Here is a 26,106-nt window from a genome sequence, read left to right as displayed (position 1 = left end):
TCAAAAAATGGGCAGAAGCGCTTCCCTGGTGGCGCAGTGGTTGAGAGTCCGCCTGCCGATGCATGGGACACGGGTTCGTGCCCCGGTCTGGGAAGATCCCACATGCCGCGGAGTGGCTGGGCCCGTGAGCCATGGCCACTGAGCCTGCGCGTCCAGAGCCTGTGCTCTGCAACGGGAGAGGCCACAACAGTGAGAGGCCCACGTACCACAAAAAAAAAAAAAAGGGCAGAAGACCTAAATGGACATTTCTCCAAAGAAGACCTACAGATGGCCAAGAAGCACATGAAAAGCTGCTCAACATCACTAATGATTAGAGAAATGCAAATCAGAACTACAATGAGGTATCACCTCACACCGGTTAGAATGGGCATCATCAGAAAATCTACGAACAAATGCTGGAGAGGGCGTGGAGAAAAGGGAACCCTCTTGCACTGTTGGTGGGAATGTAAATTGATACAACCACTATGGAGAACAGTATGGAGGTTCCTTAAAAAACTAAAAATAGAACTTCCATACGACCCAGCAATCCCACTACTGGGCCTATACCCAGAGAAAACGATAATTCAAAAAGACACGTGCACCCCAATGTTCATTGCAGCTCTATTTACAATAGCCAGGTCATGGAAGCAACCTAAATGCCCATCGACAGATCAATGGATAAAGAAGATATGGTACATATATACGATGGAATATTACTCAGCCATAAAAGTGAAAGAAATTGGGTCATTTGCAGAGACGTGGATGGATCTAGAGACCGTCATGCAGAGTGAAGGAAGTCAGAAAGAGAAAAACAAATATCGTATATTAATGCATAAATGTGGAACCTAGAAAAATGGTACAGGTGAATCTGTTTGCAGGGCAGAAATATAGACACAGGTGTAGAGAACAAAAGTATGGACATCAAGCAGGGAAAGTGGCGGGGGTGTGGTGTGGTGGTGGGATGAATTGGGAGATTGGAATTGACATGTATACACTAATATGTATAAAATAGATAACTAATAAGAACCTGCTGTATAATAAAATAAAATTCAAAAATTAAAAAGATTTGAATAATAAAATTAACAATGTTGATCAAATGGACACAGAGAGAACTCTGCATACAATAATTGGAGAGCAACGTTCTTGAGTCACATGGAACATTTTATAAAAATGTGATCTCCTTCTAGAATATAAACTAAATCTCAACAAACTTCAAAGCATATGTATTACGCAGGTCACTTTCTCTGAGCCAATTACGATGAAGCTAGAAATCAGTCAGAAAAAGCTTACCAAAATTAGGATATTTGAAAACACCTCTGGGAGTTCCCCGGTGGTCCAGGAGTTAGGACTCGGTACTGTCACTGCCAGTGGCCCCTGGTTTAGGGAACTAAGATTCCACAAGCAGCGTGGCTCAGCCAGAAAAAAAAAAAAAAAAAAAACAGTTCTAAGTTACTTCCTAGGTCAAAGACAAAAGCAAGCGTACACTTAGACAATTAAAAAGAAAAGTATAAACATTGCAAAGGAGCAGATAGAACTACTGTCATTATTTACAGAAGATGATTTCATAACTCAAGGACCTAAAATGGCTGAAAAATTACTGAAAGCAAAAGACATCAGGTAGATGGTGAAATACGGAAGTAATGTACGGAAACTGATAGTTTTTATAAAAGACACCAACAACTAGTTAGAAGGAATAAGGTCAGAGAGGGCAAAGGTGGGAACCAAATGCTTCACACGCATTTTTATGATGTTTTGATTTTTGTGCCACAAAGTGAATATACTATCTCACCCAAAAAAAGTTATTCACACGGGTGGACGCTGTAGGACACAGGAAGACCTTCCCAAGGACACTTGGGTGTGGACAGTTTTTAATGACAGGTGGTTGGGCAGGTGGGAAGTGCAGACAGTAAAAAGCCTCAGGGACTAAGGGACCCGGGCACCTGAGGGGCACAGGCAGAGAAGACGTTTCTAGAACAAAACTTCTGACATCCGTGTCTAGGCTCCGGGATGGGAGGCCCCTGGCGGTGGCTTGTGTGGGGACAGGTGGAGCAGATGAGGGCTCCTCCGGAGGCCCCTGCGTGACCCCGTGGGTGACTTCCATATGTCACAGGTGTGACCCGTTGTCCCTGACCCCGAGCTAATGTGACGTCTCTCCTGGGTCTCCCGTTTGTGACGTCAACGTTTACAGCTCCCTCTGTGTCTGACCCGGTGTATGACCCTCCCATGTGATGCCTCTATGCACCGGTCACTGTGACCCTTGCCCTCTGGCTTCCAACTGAGTTTGGCTGGTGTGGAGGAAGGAACTAGAAGGTGTGAGCATAAATGCAGACCAAGCAAAGGGGACCAGCGGAGGCTCTTCATGCCCAGCTGCGTGTGTGTGTGTCGGGGGTGTGTGTGTGTGTCAGGGGTGTGTGTGTGTGTGTCGGGGGTGTGTGTGTGTGTCGGGGGTGTGTGTGTGTGTCGGGGGTGTGTGTGTGTGTGTCGGGGGTGTGTGTGTGTGTCGGGGGTGTGTGTGTGTGTGTGTGTCGGGGTGTGTGTGTGTGTGTCGGGGGAGTGTGTGTGTGTGTGTGTGTCGGGGGTGTGTGTGTGTGTCGGGGGTGTGTGTGTGTGTGTGTGTGTCGGGGGTGTGTGTGTGTGTCAGCCACTAGCCCTGGAATGTGGCAGAGACTCCAAGGCGGGTCGAGGAGAAGGAAGGATTCACGGCGGGACAGAGGGGAGGCTCAGGGCTGCCCTGCTGGAGGCTGCTGGCCTGGGGGGGCTGGAGGCCGGCTGACCGGAAGTGGAGTGTCCTGTGTGCTTGGTCAGGGGCCACGTCTGCCTTTCTCTGGCTGGTCCTGAGTTGGAAACAGGGACAACAATGAGGGAAGCTGTCAGTTACTGATGGCGGCTTGGACATTTTGGGTCAATTATTGCAGAAGTGATTATTTAGCTTCTTGGATTTTCCCTAGAGATAGGGATCTGCCTCTCACGAGTCTGACATAGGCTGGCTTCTGGGTTGTTTATTGTCGATAAGGGGTTGGCTTTCTGGGCAGGTTGCCGTAGATTGTGGGTCCGAGTTCTATCTTTGTATATAGTCTGAGCACTGTGGCCACTGTCCACGTGTAGGTTCAGGCTCTCCCAGCTTGGAGTTTCTGATTCTGCTGTGGGTTCACTCTTGGCCAAAAGAACTCTCGTCACCTGGGGTCTCCCTCTGGGTCCTGTGTGGGTTAATGGGGTGAAGTTTTTAACGGTACTTTGAGACCGGCGAGGCTTCTCCCATCCTCCACTCCCACTCAGCCACTCCTTCTGTGTAGTCACCTGTCTGGGGATAATCCTGCCCTGGGATCTACTGCAGTCAGGGCAAGTCAGGTCCTGCACCAAGTTCCGTGGGAGGGAGCGTAGGTCCTTTACAGGGCTGGTGACACGTGCATTTTTAGGGGGTGGGGGGACGTGCCATGCGGCTCGTGAGACCTTAGCGCCCCGGCCAGGGATTGAACCCAGGCCCTCGGCAGTGAAAGACTGCCGAGTCCCCTGGACCGCCAGGAGACTCCCAACATCTGCAGTCCCCTTTGGTGAGGAAAACGGGGCATAGTAGTTTGGAAGTACTGTTAGCGAGTATCAATAGTTTCTCTTCGAGTATTTCCTTATAATTGGCAGTTTTCTTAAAGCCAAATGTTACGGCCAAAAATAGCCTCTGAATGTTTGTTCTGAGATCCAGAAACCTGGAAGGTGGCCTCAGGGGTTTCTGGGCTTCCTGGAACCTTCTGGAAACTAACAGGGAGAGCAGGGTGGAGGTTTCTGGCTCACCTTGGGCTCCACCTCAGCCATGAAAGCAGATTCTCAGAAGTACTTAGGAGAAACATACACCCCAGGGTGGCTGGTTTTCCACTGAATCAACCTCTATTAAATATTTCCACTTCCAGGTCTGTGGTTAGGGATCATCATCTGTGCTGTCTCTCAGGCTGTGTGTTTTCTAGGCTTTACTGCCCGGCTAAATTGCAAAAAGCCTGTCAGCAGGTAACTACACTCGTTGCTGTCCTCTCCTGGCAAACACACAGATCCAGCTTTACCTCTCTCTCCCTTAGTTTGGAAGGTTCTTTTCTCTTTTATTATAAACGCTACTTTTTTGTCGTTGTTTTATTTTATCTTATAGTTGATTTACAATGTTGTGTTAGTTTCAGCTGTACAGCACAGTGATTTAGTTATACATATATATACACACACACACACACACCACATATATATATATATATATATATATGTGGTGTGTGTGTGTGTGTGTGTGTGTGTGTGTGTGTGTGTATTCTTTTTCAGATTCTTTCCCCTTATACAAAGTATTGAGTATATGTCTTTTTTTTTTTTTTTTTTTTTTTTGTGGTACGGGGGCCTCTCACTGTTGTGGCCCCTCCTGTTGCGGAGCACAGGCTCCGGACGTGCAGGCTCAGCGGCCGTGGCTCATGGGCCCAGTCGCTCCGCGGCATGTGGGATCTTCCCAGACCGGGCACTAACCCGCATCCCCTGCATCGGCAGGCGGACTCTCAACCACTGCGCCACCAGGGAAGCCCTATGTCATTGTTTTAACTGGACTTAATTCAGATGTGAAGGGCCGGTGAGCCTGGCTTTATTCCCCTTTGTTTATTCATCAGATAGAAAAACAGGGGGCTCTTTTCTCCCCTGGGTCCTATGCTAAACTTCTGCCTCTGTTCCTGAAAAGCCAATTTCAGGACCAGCTTTAGACCTGGAGAGAAAGGTGGAATGCCATCAAATGTATCCTGATATTCATCCTGTTTTTATGATCTCCCAGTGTTTCATTAAGATACCTGTGGGCATCTTTGTCTGTAAACTTCCTACGGTCAGCGTAGGGTGTTAGAGAGGTGATGGAGAAAAGAGGTGAAGGACGAGGAAAGGAGAATTCTACAGGATCCGGTCCCTGACCTGCTCTCATCTTTTTTCCATCCAACCTTCCCCACCCACTGAGCCCACGTCAATCGTTACAAAAGATGATCCTGTACTTGTTAACTAGAGAGGCTCCCATGTTACACGTCAGTTGAAGAAAATGGCTCCACTGGGGAATTAAGCAAGTGTTTGATGAGCACTGTGGTGAAACCTGTGGATTGACTTTGTCTCGTTTTCTAGGCTCAGGTACATGCCAGTTTGAAACGAAATGCGGCCCAGGACAGGACTGCTGCTTTCTCCCAGGACCCACTTCGCCCAGGTATGACACAGCTGCCCCTGGTCTTGGGACGGGCCTGTCTAGGTGTTCACAACTAGATTTGCTGTGCTGAGCTCCCACTTAAATAGGGCAATAATGTCTCGGAAACAAATGATAAGGAACACCCAATTTCAAGGTAAACAGCTGAAGTCTGTTTGCTTTTTTTTTTAGTTTTAATTTTTGGCTGCGTTGGGTCTTTGTTGCTGTGCGTGGGCTTTCTCTAGTTGCAGCAAGTGGGGGCTACTCTTCGTTACGGTGCGTGGGCATCTCATTGCGGTGGCTTCTCTTGTTGTGGAGCACGGGCTCTAGGCGCATGGGCTTCAGTAGTGTGGCATGCGGGCTCAGTAGCTGTGGCACGCGAGCTCTAGAGCGCAGGCTCAGTAGTTGTGGCGCACGGGCTTAGTCGCTCCGCCGCCATGTGGGATCTTCCTGGGCCAGGGCTCGAACCCGTGCCCCTTGCATTGGCAGGCGGATTCCCAACCACTGCGCCACCAGGGAAGCCCCCGAAGTTTGTTTGCTTTAATTGCAGACACGGACACACTGCTACAGATCATTAAAAGCTGCAGGTGATCAATTCAGTACTGATGCAAGCATTTAGGGTATTTTCCTTATTGTTACTCTTCTGAGGCATACTGAGACTAAATCTAGGTCTGGGTCACTGTCCTGCCTGGTACTTAGCAGGCCCCCTGATGGGAAGACTCACATGTCTCCCCAGTGCTGTGAACGGCCTTGAATCATCTCTTAGGTCATCTTTCTCCTCCACTGGCCTTATTCTCCTTCTGAGATGCTAATTCGATGAGTGCTGGCCCCTTGAACATTTCCCCGAAGCCTCTTAACCTAAAGAGCTACCTTATTTGTTACGTTACTTGGTGGGGCAGAGCCCCTGAGGACCCCAGCTGACCGCAGCGGGATCCAGTCCGTGTCTGTGGGTAAGTGGACAGCACCTGACATAGGATTTCCTTTCATCTCCATGGTAGCAACTGCTTCTTGAATTACCATTCTCCCAGCTAGTGGCGCATACATGCATCTCCTTTTATACAGAAGAAAAACACCCTTTTAAGGCACTGAGTTCCTTTTCATCTCCAGCAGGCCCTGGAAACCATGGAGGAATGTGGATAAGAGATGTTGAAAAAAAAAGAGGCGATTCAGTCGGATCAGCAGACACGCCAGGAAGAGTGTCTTGAGGTTCATCCAAGGGCAGCGTGGAAATCGTCTGGGAGACAGCTGGTGCTGTGGTGAGGGCTTCCGCTCTTTGGGGTCATTGTCATCTTGCTGGTGGGGATTTTAGTGAGAGTCTATGTCAGAATTCAGTGATGTGGTGAGACAGAGAGAGAGAGAGGGAGAGAGAGAGAGAGAGAGAGAGAGAGAGAGAGAGAGAGTAGGCCAAGGGATGCTTCTGACCTTACCAACAAAAATTCATTGGCCTAAAGGTGGCAGTTCATTTTCAGTTAACGTTATTCAGCTGTGCCCATGGAGGTCAAGAACTGAGAGTTCCAAGATATATTTTCTGATGAAGAAAAGGAAGGAAGGTAAAAAGTACGTTTTAGTCCAAAACAACATCTGGAAGATTACATCCACCACCATGTCAACCGAAGACAACCACTGTGTACTGGATGCATTGATGTATGGCTTTGTTTATTTCTTCTGCTTACTGTTTTTTTTTTTAGACAAACCCATATACCAAGGACTTAAGGATTCTTACTATGTGAAATTTTTTTTTTTTTTTTGCGGTACGCGGGCCTCTCACTGTTGTGGTCTCTCCCGTCGCGGAGCACAGGCTCCGGACGTGCAGGCTCAGCGGCCATGGCTCACGGGCCCAGCCGCTCCGCGGCATGTGGGATCTTCCCAGACCGGGGCACGAACCCGCGTTCCCTGCATCGGCAGGCGGACTCTCAACCACTGCGCCACCAGGGAAGCCCACTATGTGAATTATTTAGAATACATTTTACAATATATCTTCCCTTAGATTTTTATTCAGCGGGAAACATTTGTTAATATTCATTTGGTACCAAGGGTAGTAGACATGCTTAAGGAACTTAAAAGGGGAGAAAACAGATTACCAAGAAGAAAGGAGTCAGGTGGCATCAATTAGCATGCTTCCTGTCAAGGGCCTGTCTTAACACGGGTTTGGATTGACCTGCTGGCAGGCGCAGGGAGGGATGAAGGACCAGCGCTTTGTTTTTGAGTGGTGGGCATCCCACGGAGAGAAATACAGGGTTCGAAGAGCTAAACCCAGGCAAACTAGAGGGAAAAATCAGACCCTTTCTTATTTTGATAGAAGGAAGGGTTGATAAAGTTGGAAGGCAGCAAAAATGAAGAGTGTTCTAGGAGAGGGGAGGATGGGGTCCTGGGCAGGCCCTATTCGTCTTGTTTGGGCCTGTCCTCGTCTTAAAAAAGCTGCAGGCTTTTAGTGGCAGAGACGCGGTATATCCAGAAACGTTTTGTGCGGCCCCATCTCAAAAAGATGAGGTCTTAATGAATGCGCTCTTCTCCTTGGCCTTGGCAATTATTGGGAAAGTCTTTGGAGCTGTGAAAATGCAATCACTGCTAACTCATCTTGGCGGGTGGGAGGGCGAGTCAACAGCGGCCTTGGATTAAGGGGTCATTCTTGCATGCCGCGTTGCCGGGCTAGCTCCACGCTGTTCGCTTAGCAAGCCTTCCTACCTACTAAGTACGCTGCCTTCTGGGGTGGATACAAACTGCTAGGCGTGCCGAACAGATAATGGAAAAAATGAGAAAAGGCAGCTCCTCTGAGTGAAAAACACCCCAGGGCAGATATCGGCGGGGGGGTGGGGTGGGTGGGTGGAGGTACTCCTTTAAGGCATCTCCACCCTCAGCGCTTCGTTCCTCTTGGGTCAGTTAAGTGGAGGGTCACCTTCCAGGGACCAAGACGAAGGCTGCACCCAAGGTGGCCCTCGCGGTGGGGCCCCAGCAAAGCCCCAGTCCCAGCTTTTCTTTCCCTCTCCACCGGGCACGGGGGCTCGTCCTACCCGCTGCAAATTGCGGGCGGCAGGGAGCGCAACCCCCCGGGGAGTAAATTCTTTGACCCAGCCTGGGGGGAGACATCACCCGGAAACCAGCGAAGGCTAACTCGGCGCCCCCTGCACTGTTCCCACCTGCCCCTTCCGCGCCCCCCAACCAAGGCCGCCCCTCCCCCGAGTCCCGTGGGCCACGGAAGGCGGGGGCCGGGTCGGCGGCGGTACGGGGCGGACGGGGCGGGCGGGGCGGGCGGGGCGGGCGGGGCGGGGCCTCCCCACCCCCAATCCCGCCACCGCCCGCCGCCCCGCCCACCCAGCCCACACCATATCAGGCCCACCGCCCCCGCCGTCTCCCGCGCACTCTCGGAGCTGGCGCGTCCGCCGCCGACTCCCCCGGCGACGGCATGGAGAACCCCCTCGCCCCTGCGCCGCTCGCCGCCGAGAGCCCCTCGTCCGCCCGCGACGGCGCCCAGCGGCCCTGGGCCCCCGGCTGGCGCGAATGCCTGCGGCCTCTGCGGGGCGCGCTGCCGCCCGACGTGGGGGGCGAGACGGCGGAGCTGGCGGCGCTCGCGGGCCCAGTGGTGAGTGCGCGGCCCCGCGCCGCCCTCCCCGCGGTCCCCCCGGTCCCCCGTGGTCCCTCTCCCCGCGGTCTCCCCCGTCCCCCGCGGTCCCTCATCCCGTGGTCCCTCTCCCTGAGGTCCCCCCCCGTCCACCGCGGTCCCTCATCCCGTGGTTCCTCTCCCCGCGGTCACCCCGTCCCCCGCGGTCCGGCTGGTGGACCAGCGCCGTCCCGCGCCGTCTCGGGCGGGAGGGTCGGTGTAACGCGCTGGCCTCCGCTTTCCTCCCCCAGTTCCTCGCGCAGCTGCTGATCTTTCTCATCAGTCTCGTCAGCTCCGTATTCTGCGGACACCTGGGCAAGGTCGAGTTGGATGCGGTTACGCTTGCTGTCTCGGTAGGTTTTTACATTCTTCTTTTGCGCGGGCGGGGGGCTGACGACTTGGAAAAGCCTGGAATGTGAATGGTGTGATGTCTGACACCTGCACCTTCACACGGTCCGAGCTTGACCCGGGGGTTCCATTACCCTATCGTTAGATTTGGAAGGAGATTGTGTCAACTACTTAGAAAAGGTGTTCTCCGTACTCTCAAACCATCCCACTGACTCTAATTGGTCTGGGGACCAGGTATTGCAAAGAATTCGTAGCAATGAGGCGAACTCTGCTGGTAGAACTAAAAGAACTGCATTTTTTTTCTATTATGAAGTTAAACCAGATGACATATCTAGAACTAGGCTGACTGCTGTTCGTTTGAATTACACGGCTCATTAAGGTGGTGTTATTTCAGCCTTGTAATAAAGTGTCTCCCTGCCACCATGGATTGAAATTACACCCCCTTTGAAGTCCCTGCATTTTTGTTGGTGATGTAGTGGAAAGCCGCCTCTCTCCTGCATTTACATCTATGCTTTCAAAGAAGGTGAAAAGCTGCTGCTGGTAATGGCAGACGGTCTTTCCCAGTCTCAGAAAATGCCCCTCCTGTTCCCACCCAGGTGGGTAGAGCGCTAAGATCATGGCGGGGCCACAGAAGTTTTCCTTATGGTTGAGACCACCTTGGTATGTGGAATCATACATTTTAGTTACAGGTCTATTATTGGGTGAACCCGTTTGGTAGGTTGCCTTTTCATTTTGTTGATGGTTTCCTTTGCTGTGCAGAAGCTTTTCAGTTTCATGTAGTCCCGTTTACTTTTGCTTTTCTTGCCTCTGATTTTGGTGTCAGATCCAAAAAATCATGCCCAAGACTTGTTAAAGGAGCTTACCGCCTAAGTCTTCTTCCAGGAGTTTTATGGTTTCAGGTCTTATGCTCAAGTCTTTCACCCATTTTGAGTTGATTTTGTGTATGGTGTGAGATAGGGGTCCAGCTTCATTCTTTTGCATGCAGACTCTCCTTTACCAGCACCCAGTTTTGGACAACCTATCTGGTACACCATCCTGTACTTTTCCTTGTTGATGATCTGTACGTGGCCTCTTCTGTGTTCACTGACAACCTCAGGACCTGAGGGCTTGTCTCCTTGGGTGTGTGGGTCCGCCTCCCTCCATCTCGCTGGCTTCCAGGACCACCGAATGCACATCGGGCTCCACACCCTGCACATTTCCAGCCCTCCGTGTGCACCCACAGCAGAAGCTTTAAACTTTACACTTCCGCTCACCACCCTTTATCCCTGGAGCCCTGTCAAGTCCGCACACCCTTGCTGCCTGTCTTTGCCCTCATGGGGGTTTCCCATGCTGGGATCCCTCCGTCCTCGCTCGCTCTGCAGCCCCCGCTTGGTCCCCTCTCAGAAACCAGGGCCAGTCAGTGCCTGATTCCCCCTGCTCTTCCTTCAGCCCTGCCACCTGGATCCCCATCACTCTTCTCCCTCTCTCTTTTTTAAAAATTTATTTATTTATTTTTGGCGGCACTGATTGGGTCTTTGTTGCTGCGCCCGGGCTTTTCTCTAGTTGCGGTGGGCGGGGGCTACTCTTTGTTGAGGTGCGTGGGCTTCTCATTATGGTGGCTTGTTGTGGAGCACCGGCTCTAGGCGCGCGGGCTCAGTAGTTGTGGCTCATGGGCTTAGCTGCTCTGCGGCATGTGGGATCTTCCCAGACCAGGGCTCGATTCAGTGCCCCCTGCATTGGCAGGCGGATTCTTAACCCCTGCGCCACCAGGGAAGTCTCTCATCACTTTTTTCTTTGAGACCAGCCTTCTACCTGGGCTCAGAACCATCCTTTCTCCTCCAGCCCCTTCCCTTTCACTAGTGCTACTGAATTATGATAAAGTACCCAAGCCTCTCCTTGTGCAGCCCCCTCTCTGGCCTCTGTCCACTTAACACTCTGCCAGAAAGTCTACACTGCGTCTTCATTTTCCTTTTCTCCCCATTGCAAACTGGCCTGTTTCCCCACTGTTCCACTTAACCTACTCTTCTGAAAGTTGCCAGGGACCGCCCCCCCCCCCCCCCCCCCCCGCCCCCAATCCAGAGAACTTGCCCTCGCCTGGCCGCCTTCCCCCACCTCCCTCCTGGGAACTCTTCACACCTGCCAGTCCTCCCTGGTTCCCTTTCTGGTAGTTGTGCTGCTTCTTCTCTTCCCCCTCCTCCTCTGTTTGTGGGTGACCATCCTGCCCTGGGAGCACCCTACACACGGCCCCCTGTCTGCATCAGTCAGCAAGCCCTGCTGCCTTAATTTCCCACATTTCTTAAACTCACTTTTTTTCTGTTTCCTGCTACTACACTCTCCCAGCCCGGCTTTCATCCCTCCTGCCAGCCGCAGGGCCTCCCCTCCTCCCGCCCTGACTGCATCCTGCCCCCGCCCCCCCATTCTACAGCCAGAGTCGCGCCCCTCCCGGCTTCTGACCTCCGGGACTTTCTGTTACCTGCTTGCGAGGTCCGGGTGTGTCTGCCTAGACAGGGCAGGGTCACCTGCACAAAACTGTCCCTGAGGACTCGCAGGCAGCCCAGAGCCCCCCCCTCCGGGCTGTGCTGGTCTGTCTCTGCCTGCTTTCTTGGGATCGGTGGCTCCTGTTAACTTCTGCTGAGCCTGGTGCCAGCAGAGATGCGGCCCCAGCAGACGTCTCAGAAATGCGTAACTTCGGAGACCCGAGCAGCCGACTCTCACCAGGCATCCCTGAATGTATGCTTTTCTTCTCAGCTCTGCGCCTATGTTTTCCCGTCTGTAACGTGGCGAGGGTTTAAAGCATGATGATTGCGTACGCCTGTAGAATCCCACGGTGCCTGGTTTTTCATTTATTTCACCAAAACTATTTTGAAACCTATCTTGGGAGGGGGATTCAGATTTTATGTGTTTTTTGGTGATTCTTTCCCTCTTTCTGTTTTTCCCCTAAAGCACTCAATGATAAGAGGGTAACGGAAGAGTTCCTAGTTTTTGAAGTAAAAATAAAATAGGAATATACCCAGCGAGGTCCTACTGTACAGCACAGCGGACTATACTCAATACCTTGTGATAAACCATAATGGAAAAGAATCTGAAAGAGAATAGATACACATACACATATATAAAACGGAATCACTTTGCTGTACGCCTGAAACCAACACAACATTGTAAATCAAAATTGTATATTTCAATAAAAACAAAGATTTGGTGGGTGACTAACAAAAAAAAATAATACAGTAGATACAAACCTAAAATTATACAGACAGGCTTGAAAAGGGCATGTGGGAAGGTGGGTATGTTCCAAAGTCAGGCATTTCTGTGGATAAGGTCTTAGATAAAGGGGGTCTGTGCCTGTCTTACCGGGCAGTGGGTGGCCAGACTTTTGCTTTTAATCGGCTGTTAAATTGTAACAAATTGCTAGGGAGACAGTAGACTCATTTCAAGAAAACTCTATTTATTTTTTTGCGGTACGCGGGCCTCTCACTGTTGTGGCCTCTCCCGTTGCGGAGCACAGGCTCCGGACACGCAGGCTCGGCGGCCACGGCTCACGGGCCCAGCCGCTCCGCGGCATGCGGGATCCTCCCGGACCGGGGCACGAACCCGTGTCCCCTACATCGGCAGGCAGACTCTCAACCAAAGTGCCACCAGGGAAGCCCAAAGTGTTTGGTTTTAAAAGCAAAGAACATTTCTATATACCCACCTTGTTCTACAGAGCATTTGAGTTGGTTTATAAAAATACTTTCAAGGCAGATAGAGTTGGGTCCAAGACGCACGGGTGGAAGACGACGCAAGGTGGGGTGGTGGAGACTGGCATCTGAGGGGCTGCACATCTGCTCGAACTCCCCACCCACGTGGCTCCCCCAGGGGTCCCTGAGCCATCTCTCAGGGAAGAGCAGCTTTTCTCGATGCTGAGTCGTAGGGAGTTTCTCTTGCAGAGTTTCATCAAGTGGACACCCGGGTCCCAGATGGCGTGCTCTGAGAGACACAGTCGCAGCTCCTGTGCATCTTTTATCACTGGCTGCTGGGAGGGGAAAGTGTGACGTCAGGGCTGGGCTGGTAAAAAGCTCGTTGGCTTTAACCAAAGCCGTCTCTGAACAGTAACTTGACCCAGATGGACTTGAAGTTGTAGAGGAAGAATGACACCAAAGTGCATTCATTTACCCAAAAAAGGCTCACGTGTGACATTGTTTTTCAATACAAAACTCTTGAGAAATTGGCATGCTTCCTCTTTCTCTCTTCCTGGAAAGCCCAGGTGTTCTGGGGCTTTTGCCCTGACGCTGTCCTGGGTGGACTCAGCAGAGAGCATCTTGGGGTGGATGTCCCCTCCTGCTCTGAGGGTGGCCTGTCACCCACTCCCGGGGGCTCGGCCGAGAAGGTCATCCCGGGGCTGCCGTCACTGCTAAATGTGAGCCCAGGATGGAAACGAGGGTCTTAGCTCCCCCCACCCAGCTCTGCTGGGCTCTGACCCTTACCTGCAGGTTACCGCTTGTGCCCCTGGTTGTCGGGGGCACTGGGTGGGGTCTGGGCGAGAGGCTGACACAAAAGTTGTGCCGTTCCTCACTGGAGGACCAGAGCCTGGGGCCAGGCTGCCCAGCTTCAGGTCGCCATCTGAGTGATGTAACTTGCTGTGACTCAGATGACCCATAAAACGGGAGTGGTGATCGCAGCACTGTGTGTGTGACGGGCTGGGGACGACCCTGCACGAAGCACGTGCTCAGTCCAGGTTTGCTGTTATTGTCATTAAATGCACACCGTAGATCAGGGGTATTACCTTCAGGTGTTAACCGCAACGGTACTTTTATTAAATACAGAAGTTGTAATGCGCTGTGGGTTTAGGAAAAACTAGGTTGTTGGCTCCCCTGGTCGACGCAGGTGACTGTGATCCTTTAGTTAGACTGTACGTTCTGTGTGACAGTCGACAAGGACAGATGTGGACACCATGTGATCTGAGACACAGATCACCAGCTGCTCCCGCCTGGTCCCCGGACGCTTGCCACACCTGGTCTGCTGTCCCTTGCAGGTTGTGAATGTCGCCGGGATTTCCGTTGGAACTGGCTTAGCCTCCGCTTGTGACACGCTCATGTCTCAGGTGAGGACCACCCTGCCCCACAGACCTTGCTTTGTCAGTGATCTTTCATCGTAGACCCAATCTAGGGGACTGAGGTCAGGCTGTGGTTTTGCGGCCTTTTGTTTGTCGGCCACCCCGCTGCTGATGGCTGATAAATGGCGCGGAGCTGGCTTTACTAACCCTGTCCTCTGGTCCATCTACTCAGGGCTGTTTTCCTTTTTCCGTCCTGTCTGATCCCTCCCACCCTAAAACCGTCCTCCTTCATCCACTGCCCCTCCGTCTCTCCTCTCCTTCAAACTAAGCTGCTTGAAGGTGTCCCTTGTGGTCCCTGTCTGGACACCGCCCTGGACTCGGCACCCATCACTGATTCCGTTCCTGCGTGTCCCCCCCGCCCCCCCCACCCCCCGCCCGATCCTGGTCCTTAACCTGCGCAGCCACCGCTGCTCTCCACCACTCCCTGGTTGCCAAGGTTGCGGATCCTGCCGATGGTCCAGCCACCTGTCCGGTGGCTCCTTCTCAGTCTGTGCTGTCTGTTCTTCTTCTTCCTGCCCCTTGGAGCCCCCTGCCCGCACCTCCCTCCCACTGTGGTACATCCTCCCCCGGCTGCTGTCTCCCCCGCCGCCAGCGGTGGTGAAGACTCACGTCGCCATCTCCTGCCCCCATCCCTTCCCAGAGGGCCAGGCTCCATTCTGTCCTCAGACCCAGCTCATCCAGGATTAAGCTCACCAGTGTTCCCCTGTAGAGTTCCCTCTCTCAGGAATACACCACCCGCCACTCAAGCCAGAAGCCGTCTGCTTCCTCCCCCATCTCCACACGTTAGCAGAACTGCTGACGGCTCTTGACTTGGACTTGTAGTGTTTCTTGACTCTGCTCGTTTCTCTCCATCCTTATGCCTGTCCTGGGATTGGGAGCTCTGGGCTGGTGTACGGGCATCACCAGCGCAGGAACGGATGCCAGTCAAGGCCTTTTCCTCCCGGCTCTGGCTCTTATCTCACCCACCTGATCTATAACCAGAGTGGCTTTCCCTCTAGACTCTGAGCTCCTTAGGGAGAAAGGCTGTGTCCCTTTCAGTCTCTGAAGCCCTGTGGTTCAGCATTGTGCTTGCTGTAGAGCAAGTACCTTGGAAATTTGTTGAATGGGTGAGGAGGTGGCAGAGATGGGGGGGTGGATGAATGGGTGAGTGGATGAGTGGCTGTATGATGAATGAGTGTGTGGATGAATGAATGGGTTGGGTGTATGATGGATGGATGGATGAATGGGTGGGTGTATGATTGATGGATGGATGGATGGATGGATGATGGATGGATGAATGGGTGGGTGGGGATATGATGCATGAGTGGATGAATGAGTGGGTGGGTGGGTGGGTGGGTGGATGGTCGGATGGATGAATGAATGGCTGGGGCGGGGTGGTATATGATGGATGAGTCCTACCTTTAAACCCAAAGCCTGGGAGAATGAGGACAGGGTTACCTGCCAAGGAAGGAGCAGTGCTAAGCGAATGTAGTGTCTCCTGAGCTGTTGCCCTCGGTTCCCATCAGGTAATGCATGAGGGTTTCCCGAGATCGTTTTTCCAGGCTAAGCTGAACACGGCTCTGAAGGACTTAATGTAATTTAGGCCAAAGCTAACTCTCGATTGGCATGATACAGGATATGAAATTTTATTTCAAAAGAGTTTTTTGGGTTCCTTTTTTTTTGCACCATTTCAACATTTCAGTCATTTTCATTTATATATATACACTTTTTAACAAAAAGGCTGTATCTTGTTTCCCCACTTATCATATAATGGACATCTTTCTGTATTATTAAATGTACTTCCATAGTGGCAGATTGTTGCCCAAATTTTAAATAGCTTTTTAAAAAGATTATAAAGGCCAAACACATATAGAAATTTTAGGTTATCTAGAAAAGTATTTTAAAAAGTGGAAAAAATCACTAAAATTTACCCCCGCCCATCCCCCAGTTACCTCTATCAACTTTTTGGTGAATATCCTACAAATATTTCAATCTGTGTACATTTATGCACCCACACAACTCTAGAATTTACATATGGGTTTTTTTCCCCCTCCCCTTCAACAGTGTTTGGAGAATGTTCTGTTTCAATGAAGTCAGTGTATACTTTCCCATTTAATATTTGCATGATATTCTGTAATATGTCACTGGTATTTCCATTCTTCCGTTACCGGGTGTTTAATTTAGTCCCATTGTCTCTTTTAATGTGTGTTGAGGTCGGTCGCTTTTGGTTGAAGAAAGAGACAGTCATTCCGTTACTTGCAGAGAGAGGAGGGCTGGGCCGGGGCACTGGGGAGCGGCCTGTCCACCTCCCTGCTGTCTGTGCCCTGGCCTCCCACCTGCCCCTCCGCTGCTCGTGGGGTTCCTCTGCTTGGAGCTGTCCAGTGACCCCTCCCCCTCCCCTCCCTCCCCCACTCTGTTCCAGCCCTGCAGCTCCCCCAGGCTGCTCCCGCTCATTCTCTTGCCATCAGCCCCTGGGTGAGGCCCCCCCCCATCACCAGGTCAAGAGCTGTGCTCACCACCACCCCAACACTCCTTCCTCTTCCCCTTCCCGGATTGACTTTTTTCTATGAGAGCAGGGACTTTGCTCCCTGCTGAGTTAGCTCCCAGGCCTCACGGCTGTCTGGCACGTAGTAGGTGTTGTAGAAGTACCTGCTGAATCCGGAAGGCTCCAACATGCGCCCAGTTCTTCTCACACCTTTTAAGCTCAGCTCTTTCCTGCCCGGTTCCCTGGAGCAGGGGACCAGTCGTCCCGGGCAACCAGCTCAGCGGCTGGGGTGGGAGCAGATGGCAGGAAGCACCCGGCAGGGCTGCTGGTGGCGGGCAGGGCACTTCCGGTGGAGGTCTGTTGGCGGGGCAGGTGGCCCAGGCGCTGCATTCTCCATCACTGTATTTGTGTTCCCAAGTCCTTTGGAGCCAAGAACCTAAAGCGTGTGGGGATCGTCCTTCAGAGAAGCATCCTCGTCCTGCTGCTGTGCTGCTTCCCGTGCTGGGCCCTCCTCCTCAACACCGAGAGCCTCCTCCTGTTCCTGAAGCAAGACCCCGAGGTCTCCAGGTCAGCCGGATCTCTAGCGTCACAAGCCCAGGGTCACGGTCAGTGGCTGCTTGGTTATCTTGCCTGTGTTGACATTTTCGGTCAGTCACCTGGACTTGAACCCTGTGGAAGGTGGAAGCTGTGACTCTGGCCTGCGGGACCCTGGGCTGGTGGGGACCCCCCGATGCAGATGCACGGGGACCCTGCCCTCCGGGAGGCATGGCCCCACCTGCCCTTCACGGAGTTTCTCCGTTTGGAGTTTTGCACACGCACAGAGTGTCTTTCCCTGACGCGCAGAAGAGGGCAACGTGGTCGCCTCACGCTTGTTTTTAGAGTCGGGATTGTTAACCCTCAGTTCTAGCAGGCTCCCCAGTGATGTCAGGGATGCCGGATGCAGGGGGAGCTGTCCTTTCTGGAGATGCAGGCTGTCCTTTTTGGAGACTGTTGGTCGTGCCTCCTTGTGAGGTACAGCTGCAGTCCTGGCTCTTGCAAGAGGCTTCCGAATTTTGCCCAACTTTCAGTTCATTTGGCTGTGTTCCTTCCAGCTTTTCTGCCTAGGATGACCTGAAAAACATCAAGTCCAGCTCCCCTGAGTAAGCAGACATTTAGCAGGCCTGATGTGATGTCGACTTACGTTGCAAAGAAACAGTCACTTACAAGTGTTACTAACTTTCTCCCACATAAATTATTTTTAGTTTTAAGTTTTTAGAACATCCTCTGTGGATTCAGCTTGAAGACAGCATGACCAGCAATTGTTTTAATATTAACTGGAGGCTCTTTTGTTGTCTGTTTTAGGATAGCCCAGATCTATGTGATGATTTTAATCCCTTCTCTTCCGGTAAGTGTCAAGAACATCCTTGCGTTTCGTGAACGGGGGCCTCCCCTCCTTTTGTTTGTTTATTTTATCAACGTGCTATTCATGCAAAAGTTGAAAATTTCTTGGACCTGTCGTCCCTACCCCACTGATCCTCAGAGCTTGTGCCACTTTGATGTCCAAGAGCTTAAATCAAATATAAACACTGATAAGGGGAAGACATTTCCTTCCTTATTCTAGGGTTACTTTTTTTTAAAATTAATTTTTATTGGGGTATAGTTGCTTTACAATGTTGTGTTAGTTTCTACTGTATAGCAAAGCGAATCAGCCATATGTATACATATGTCCCCTCTTGTCTGGATTTCCTTCCCGTTTAGGTTACCAAAAAGCATTGAGTTGAGTAGAGTTCCCTGAGCTATACAGTAGGTTCTCATTAGTTATCTATTTCATACACTATTTTATATCAACAGTGTATAGATGACAATCCCAACTTCCCAATTCATCCCACCCCGTCCTCCACTTTCCCCTCTTGGTGTCCATATGTTTGTTCTCTACGTCTGTGTCTCTATTTCTGTTTTGCAAATAAGATCATCTGTACCATTTTTCTAGATTCCACATATATGCATTAATATATGGTATTTGTTTTTCTCCTTCTGACTGACTTCACTCTGCATGACGGTCTCTAGGTTAGGGTTACTTTTGATTCCAAATTAATCAGGATGCTTCCTGGGCTCCGCCTGGATTTGGGGAAGGACTGCCAGCTGTCACCCTCGGAGCCATTCAGACGTCAAGGCAGCGAGTGGCTTCTCTCGAGCTGGTTAGAATTCGCTTTTGTCCTCACGGAGTCCGCTGGGAAAATCCAAATAGGTAGCATTTGATTATCCTAGCATTTGGTTATCCTAGCATTTGGTTAGTGTGGGTCTGAGTCTCTGAATTTGAGGTCACATAACAAGATAAATATCTTACTAAAAACCAGAACTGACGTAAACTGTGGGAATGAGACTTTTTTTTAATCAACAAGATTAAAAAAAAGATTAAAAAAATTAAAAAATTATTTTCTATTTTATCTTACAGGCCACATTCCTGTTCCAGCTGCAGGCAAAATATTTACAAAGTCAGGTACAGATTCTTTAATAGTTTTACTCCATAATACTGGAAATGTGTAGTCAATATTTTTTTCCCTAACTCGACGTGGTATTTCTGTTTTATTTATTAACGATAATTTTACTCTGTGCCAGATACTGTTATAACTGCCTTATAAATACATTAACTTAATTCTAATAACAATGTGAGTAGGCTCTAGCCTTTCCATTTTTAGATAAGAAAACTAAGGTATGTAGATGAGGTGACTTGCCCAAGGTCATACAGATTGTAAGCCAGGGAGCTGGGGTTTGAACTCAGCCTGGCTCCAAAGTCTGATCTAAAGTTTTCAATATTTAAAAGTCTGTATTTCTGGGGCGGGCTTTTCCCTAGCTTTCCCCAGTTTGGGTTTTAGGCAGACATGCCCAACAGTGCGCTGAGAGTCATTTCTCGCAATCTTGCAAGAAAGTAATTATCTTACCCAGCTTCACAGAGGAGGAGAGTTAGGGCTGAAGAGGGTAGGTTCTGAGTTGGCATTTGCTAGATCTTTTTCTACAAACTATCCTGCCTTAAGGATCTGCTTCGAGTATTTCTCTTTCCAACACGACAGCCCAGTGCTGGGCTAGGCCTGAGGGTTACGGTGGAAGGCGGGCTTCAAGGTGGAATGGGCTGAGGGTCCGAGGCTCTGGACCCTGGGCTGTCCCAGCTCACACCGCCCCTTCCCCCAGGCTCAGTGAGACTCGGGAGCCAGACCGAACCAAACGTGTGGCTCCTCGAAGTGGGGGCCACCTGGGACCTGTCCCCCACCGGGCTGCACCTTCTCCATCCGGGCTGCACCTGCAGCCCCACCGTCGCGCGTCCATCTCGCCCATCCTTAACGCCCCCTTCCTCGCTCTGTGCCCCGACCCTGACTGTGCTTAGACAGAGATGCTCTCGAGTGAGAACACTGAGGCTCCAGCAGAGGCCTTGTTGCGCTGAGGTCCCCAGGGTAGTGGGCTCTGGTCCAAGCTCCAGGCTGAGTGCTCTCACCACCTGCGTGTCCACAGCCTGCTTCCTGGCCCCGCAGGACTGGCCAGAGTGCCACGCTGCCAGCCGGGCCACCGCCCACCCACCCCAACCCCCCGGTAAATATCTTAGGGAATTTTCCATAAAAGTAATGGACAATTTTTTCCGAGGTTCTACCCGAGCTCTGTCTGGGTGGAGTCTTGTGGATGGATGTGCCCTGCCCTAGAGAGATGCCCGGCCCCGTCACATCCTCTAGGCCACCTGGTTTCTGGCTTTGCACCAGCCTCAGACTGACTGGCACCTGTTTTAGAGGAGGAGGACCCAGTGTCCCACGGCCACCACCGCAGCCATGTGCAGGGCCCCCCGGGGCCTCGTGTAGCACAGGGCAGGGTGGGTGCGGGCAGAGTTGAGAGGCGCTCCAGCCCACCGAACTGAGCCTCCAATGCCTGCGTGTCACCGTTTGTCCACGAAGCCATTGCACTTTGACAGTGGTCAGCCGTTTAAATGCAGGGGGAAAACGCAGAAGTCTTACTTAAAGAAAGTACCAGTGTCGCGTGGGCAGCAGATACAAACGAAGTGAGTAAAGTAAGAATAAAGGGATGGGCGTTCACGGTACCCCTGCTCCGCCACGGGCATCGCTGGGTACTCTGGGTGAGGTGACCTCGTGTGCCCCCAGCCTTGGTCCTGGCGCTCGCAGGTGGTCTTTCCTTATAGACCTCACGCCGGGACCCGGCTGGCGTGGTTGTCCCCTCTCTTTTCTCGCTGGGATGCTGTGCCCGTGTTCACCCGCCTGGAAGCTCCCTGAAGCCCGTGCTGTTGGGACTTCATGGAGGTGTCCTCACAAGGGCGTGCTCGTTCATTAGCTCCATTTCCAGCCCGTCCCCCATCTCGAGAGTGGGGGTGGGGAGCCTGAAAACCGTGGTGACCGGAGCCCATCCTGGAGCCCATCCTGGGTCGCCTCATTAGAACAAAAGATACTCTTGGTACTCTTATAACTAAGGAATTCATAAGGCTTTCAGGAGCTCTGTGTCAGAGGTGGGGTCAAAGACCAGATATTAGAATAAGAGATGCCCCTGGTGCTCTTAGCACTGAGGGAATGGCAAGGGTTTTAGGAGCCCTGTGCTGGGAGCCGGGCGGCGGAGGCCGATGTATGTTCCCTGCTCGCTCGCACCACCCAGCTGACAGGCTGTTGAAAGTGCTCATGTTTCCCTGTGTGCCTGGGGCTCTTAGGGCATCATCCTGCCTCAAGTGGTTACTGGCATTGCAGCGAACGTCCTCAACGTGGGCATGAATGCCCTCCTGCTGTATGCCCTGGACTTCGGAGTGGCGTGAGTAGTGACCCCTCCGTTCCCCACGTACTGAGTGCCTTCTGTGTGCCGGCTGGGATGCAGGGGAGGGGGCAGCCCAGTGGGGAATGCCAAGCTGTGTTCATGGGCAGCGGGTGCCCTGGAACCCGGGAGGGGGGAACGTTGGGGCTTAGTCCGGGGAGAGCGGGGAGCTGACACTCGCCCGGAGGAGGGCGATCCCGAGCCTGGGCACACAGGGAGGGGTGACCCCAGCAAAGGCAGGAGGTGGGCAGAGGCCTGTAGGGATTTTCCCGTTGTCCCTGGATTGTAAAGGAATGGAGCCAGATTCCGTCTCGAAGGAGCTCGAGCAGGCGGGGGTCACACAGAGTAAGACCTCCCCGGGCGGGTGCCACGTGCTGGTCCCCCCTCACTTGAGGCCCCCAGAGCCTGCTTCCTCCATGTGGCTGGCGTGATCTCACCAGCACTCGTGGACCGGGCCCCGGCAGTTTTGAGGTGCTTTAGGGCAGTGTGTTCTTTCTTTTTTTCCGCTGTGCTGCACAGCTTGTGGGATCTTAGTTCCCCCACCAGGGACTGAACCTGGGCCACTGCAGTGAAAGCGCAGAGTCCTAACCACTGGACCGCCAGGGAGTTCCCTAGGGCAGTGTGTTTCTTTATAAATGAAAACTGGTTTCGTGGGTCATGACCAGCACTTTGAAAGATTAAATATATTATGAATGAAATAAGATGAAATAGAATAGGAAATAGAACATGGCCTGGGGGTGTTTTTCATGAGATGTTTGCTTCTATGGCATGTGGGTACTGGATAATGACGGAAATTTAATTCTGTCGGTTGCAGTAAAAAATATATACAGTGGGCATCCCTGGTGGCGCAGTGGTTGAGAGTCCGCCTGCCGATGCCAGGGACATGGGTTCGTGCCCCGGTCCGGGAAGATCCCACATGCCGTGGAGCAGCTGGGCCCGTGAGCCATGGCCACTGAGCCTGCGCGTCCGGAGCCTGTACTCCTCAGCGGGAGAGACCACAACAGTGAGAGGCCCGCATACCGCAGAAAAAAAATAAAATAAAAAGAATATATGTACACACACACACACACACGCGCCATTAATTGAAGGATTATGCAGAGTTGGAACACAGACCAATCAATGAAAAAACATTTGTAACACCTTCCAGAAAACCGAAAGAGGCTTTGGCCGTGGGGGAGTGAAGAGTCAGGGGCCAAGTTTGAGAAGCGGTGACACTGACCCACGTAAGCATCTCAGCAGGCTTCTCTGAAGGTGAAGCTCAGAGACTGTCTTTTAGAAGGTTTTTTTAAACATATACAGAGGGCAGTTTGGGAACAGGTGGGTAAGAGGAGAAAAACACAGGGATGGATTAAGAAATGAAAAACTGTGAGAACTGGTCAGGAGAGTGAAATGAAGAAACAGAAGAGAATCAGAGTTCCTGGTCTCTGCGCCAGGACAGGGTACATTCTATTTGTGGGGCTAAAATGTCGTCCATTGACGATGCTCTCAGGTTATTTCCCAAGACAAAACAAATTTGTTATAATCCCGGGAAATAAAACTACTATGACCCTAGACCAGTTGTTGAACACAGTTGCTGTCTGCCATAGCTTGCTTTATTTATTTATCATCTATCTATCTATCTTTTGCTGTGCTGGGTCTCAGTTGCAGCATGCATGTGGGATCTAGTTCCCCGACCAGGGATCGAACCCTGGTCCCCCTGCATTGGGAGTGCGGAGTCTTACCCACTGGACCACCAGGGAAATCCCTGCCATAGCCTTTGAACTAAGTATGTTTAAGAATTTATTTGATGGTTTATTTAAGGCTATCAGAACAAGGAAGGGTGATAAGTCTTTATGTCCTTTTGCTTTTCTAGTAGCATTGGGTTTTTCCACAAAAATTCAATCTTGATGAAAAGAAAACAAGTCTATTATAAGTGGATCTGGTGTTGAAAAAGAAGATAGTCCAGGAGCTATGGGCTCATCTAATCACTGTGAGAGCGAAAGCTTATTATTTGGGAGGAATGTACTCACGGGTGACGATAGCTTTTTCTCCTTCAGAGGATCTGCCTGGGCGAACACCACTTCCCAGTTCTCCCTGTCTGCTCTTCTCTTCCTGTACGTGTGGTGGAAAAAAATCCACGTCCACACCTGGGGAGGTAATGAGGACATTACTTTCTTATGTTATTTATTGTTCAGAAAGATGTGATTCTGGTCTCTGAATTTTTTTTTCCCTCAGACTTTTTTTGTTTTTATCTTTTGGGAAATTTAAAAATTCTATAAAATATTTAAGTTACTGAAAATATAAAAGTTACAGGTTCAACGTGAGTTTTTTTTTTTTTTTTTACATCTACGAAGGCAGCTTTTGTTCATAGAAACCTACTGGTTTGTAAGAATTAATATTAAGTGAGTTAAAATTGCAAATACAAAATCCTAGCTGTTTCTTGCAAATCACTCTGTTCAAGTGAAGTTTGATTAATGTCTTATCAAATCACATGAACAGATGGAACTCTTAAACAGTCAGCACCACTTTCAACTTAGCTAAAGTCCCTTAAGTATCCTAACATCCATTTATAAATTTAGTAAAATAGATCTGGTTTTTTTTTTTCTTCCCTGGTACGCGGGCCTCTCACTGCTGTGGCCTCTCCCGTTGCGGAGCACAGGCTCCGGACGCGCAGGCTCAGCGGCCATGGCTCACGGGCCCAGCCGCTCCGCGGCACGTGGGATCTTCCCAGACCGGGGCACGAACCCGTGTCCCCTGCATTGGCAGGCGGACTCCCAACCACTGCGCCGCCAGGGATGCCCAATAGATCTGTTTTTGTTTTCTATTTTTTGAATTGTGGTAAAATATATGTAATATAAAATTTGACATTTTAACCGTTTTTAAATGTACAATTTAGTGCCCTTAAGTACATTCACAGTGTTATGCAATTATCACCACCATCCATTTCTAAAACATTTTTCTCTCTCCAAATAGAAACTCTACCCATTAAGCAGTAAGTTCCCATTTTCCCTCTGCCCAGCCCTGGGTAACCTCTACTTTCTGTCCCTTTCTGTTGATCTTGTACCTGACACTTTGCTGAACTGATCTGTTCTTTCTAGGAGCTTTCTTGTGGATTCTTTGGGTAGGTATAGGATGGTGTCATGTGTGAAGAGAGAATTTTACTTTTTCCTTTCCAGTCCTTTTTTTTTTTTAAGAGTGGTTTTTTAAAAAAATTATTTATTTTATTTTTGGCTGCGTTGGGTTTTTGTTGCTGTGCGTGGGCTTTCTCTAGCTGCGGTGAACGGGGTCTACTCTTCATCGCAGTGCGCAGGCTTCTCATTGCAGTGGCTTCTCTTGTTGCAGAGCATGGGCTCTAGGCATGCAGGCTTCAGTAGTTGCAGCACGCAGGCTTGGCAGTTGTGGCTCACGGGCTCTAGAGTGCAGGCTCAGTAGTTGTGGTGCATGGGCTTAGTTGCTCCGCGGCATGTGGGATCTTCCCGGACCAGGGATTAAACCCGTGTCCCCCTGCATTGGCAGGTGGATTCTTAACCACTGCGCCGCCAGGGAAGCCCCTCCTTTCCAGTCTTGATGGGAAGGAACAAGTAAAATTCTTTTCATTACTCTTTACAATTTAGGTATAGTGAATTTTTGATTTTAGTTTCAGGTGTACAGTATAGTGATAGAAAAATTTTATAGATTATACTCCATTTATAGTTATTATAAAATATTGGCTATATTCCCTGTGCTGTACAATATATCTTGGTAGCTTATTTATTTTATACACAATAGTTTGTACCCTTAATCCCCTGCCTTTATTTTGCCCCTTCCCCTTCTCTCTCCCTACTGATAACCCCTAGTTTGTTCTCTGTATCTGTGAGTCTGTTTCATTATATTCACTAGTTTTATTTTTTAGACATATAAGTGGTACCATACAGTATTTGTCTTCCTCTGTTTCACTTATTTCATCAAGCATAATACCCTCCAGGTCCATCCATGTTGCTGCAAATGGCATTATTTCATTTTTTATGGCCAAGTAATATTCCATTGTACATACGTACCACATCTTCTTTATCCATTCTTCTGCTGATGGACATTTAGGTTGTTTCCATGTCTTCGCTATTGTGAATAGTGCTGCTTTGAACATTGGGGTGCATATATCTTTTGAATTAGTCTTTTCATTATTTTTTGGATATATACCCAGGAGTGGGATTGCTGGATCATATATAGTAGTTCTATTTTCAGAATTTTGAGGAAACTCCATACTGTTCTCCGTAGTGGCTGCACCAATTTACATTTTCACCAACAGTGCAAGAGGGTTCCCTTTTCTCCACATCCTTGCCAACATTTGTTATCTGTGGTCTTCTTTGATGATGGCCATTCTGACCTGTGTGAGGTGATATCTCATTGCAGTTTTAATCTGCATTTCTCTTGATGATTAGTGATGTTGAGCATCTTTTCATGTGCCTGTTGGCCATCTGTATGTCTTTGGAAAAATGTCTATTCAAGTCTTCTGCCTATTAATCAAAAAATTTTTTATTATTTATTTTTGGCTGCATCGGGTCTTCATTGCTGTGCACGGGCTTTCTCTATTTGCGGTGAGCGGGGGCTACTCTTCATTGCTATGCGCGGGCTTCTCATTGCAGTGGCTTCTCTTGTTGCAGAGCACGGGCTCTAGGCACTCGGGCTTCAGTAGTTGTGGCACACAGGCTCAGTAGTTGTGGCTCGCGGGCTCCAGAGCGCAGGTT

The 26,106-nt window shown here is 50.4% G+C and overlaps 1 protein-coding gene and 1 pseudogene across 1 annotated transcript in view; one reads left to right on the top strand and one right to left on the bottom strand.

The window, feature by feature from the left end:
• Positions 1–26,106, bottom strand: part of LOC132414155 (receptor-binding cancer antigen expressed on SiSo cells pseudogene) — a 109,813-nt pseudogene that overhangs the window by 7,029 nt on the left and 76,678 nt on the right.
• LOC132414276 (multidrug and toxin extrusion protein 2) overlaps positions 23,442–26,106 on the top strand; it is a 32,866-nt gene continuing 30,201 nt past the window's right edge. Inside the window, exon 1 of the mRNA XM_069540096.1 lies at positions 23,442–23,537. The gene's annotated coding sequence lies outside the window, so the exon portion shown is untranslated. The remainder of the gene's footprint in view (positions 23,538–26,106) is intronic.

Source organism: Delphinus delphis, chromosome 19, assembly GCF_949987515.2.
Source record: "Delphinus delphis chromosome 19, mDelDel1.2, whole genome shotgun sequence".
Classification (NCBI taxonomy): Eukaryota; Metazoa; Chordata; class Mammalia; order Artiodactyla; family Delphinidae; genus Delphinus; species Delphinus delphis.
The sequence above is the reverse complement of the archived record's forward strand: the minus strand, read 5'-3'. Positions and strand labels throughout refer to the sequence as shown.